This window comes from Tuber melanosporum (genome assembly GCF_000151645.1).
Source record: "Tuber melanosporum whole genome shotgun sequence assembly, scaffold_162, strain Mel28".
Taxonomy (NCBI): Eukaryota; Fungi; Ascomycota; class Pezizomycetes; order Pezizales; family Tuberaceae; genus Tuber; species Tuber melanosporum.
The window spans coordinates 223,432-224,868 of record NW_003298822.1 but is presented as its reverse complement, the minus strand read 5'-3'; positions in this window follow the sequence as shown (position 1 = coordinate 224,868).

Sequence of the window (1,437 nt, the reverse complement as noted above, 5' to 3'; positions counted from 1 at the left end):
ATGGGACGCTCTTCTAATTAATATGGATCCTCACTGGCCTAGGGTCGTCATTGAGGTTCTGGCCTCCGCGCACTACACCTCTCCATGATAGGACGAGGCGCACGATTAGGGAAGGCTCTTCAAAGTGGTCACACCATCACTCCACCAATTGTGTTTTTCCGGTTTTGCAGCAACTCTCCGGAAAAATCAGAATTTACGGGAAGCCCAACAAGTTTTGCTAATGCATTTTAAGGGCAAAGGAGCGACCCGACGAGCCATGCCCTTGCCCCGCTAAATACAATTCATTTCAACAGAGTTTAGGAGAATGCCAATTATGCTGGCATCGTGTCAAGTTATTTCTAACGCTTTGCTGAGATTGGATGCTGATGAATTCATCATCCAGGTCCTCGGCGAAGTCGGGAACCCTCAGCGATTGCCAAAGTTTGTGGCGCATGTTGCCGTAACAGCGGTTGCCATACCATACTATACACGGCGTCAATATTGTCCATGTGTTACACCTTCCCGCCCTCGTCGACGATCACCAAAATGACATTTTAAAGATCGTGGTGGCGCCGAACGAAGACAGGTCCGATGTGACCGCAGCAGGTAAGATAATCACAGCCTCCTAAAAGCACTTATTATCAACTAAAAAATTCCGGCAAACTCTTCACAAATGTGCAAATGCACTTTCTCGGGACAAAAGAAAGGAAATCAATCTGAGAGACCAACGCCTGTGAAAATACTAAATAAATTTCTGGAGATAGCGCCACAACCCATGCACTTCCAGTGATTATTGCCCTATCAGCCTTGGGCAACGTCTTTTCGGCGACATTTACAAATTCGAAGAGGTAAGCGTCGTAAGCGTAGTGCTTCTTGACTAGTAATATATCATATTGTCACATAATACATATCAAATGACTGAACCAACGGCGGTGCGTAGTGAAGCAATATCTTGCCAAAAAAGGGTATGCTATTCCCACAATGACAATGAGTAAATAATTTCCAGCGGTACTAATTTCCTTGTCGCCCCGAAACAGTATACCATTTTCCCCGACTCCACGCCTCTTGACTTGCCTTCTAGGACACCGGGTAGCGGCGCTACTTCATTGGGTCCCCAAGTAGTGCTATCAGTCGGATATGCCTCCCTCTCTTGGATGGGATATCAAGCATCAAGAAGCGACAATTTGCCATCACGACACACACTTTCATCGCAAAACTACTCATTTGCTCCTGTGCCTGGCTTTTTGGTAATCCTCCTTTTTCTATTCCCTTCAGTGATCCTCAGCGTTCACTGCTGTCGATCCCCTGTTTTCCCAACATTTCCCGCAGACCTAGACCAGCCCATTCCACTACCATCTCACACTATCCACACTATTTTCTCCTTGCAAACACCCCTCTCCCCCCCCCCCCTGCCATTCCCCCCGGAGGCCGTGCCTTTGCCCCCATGCTGGCCCTTCC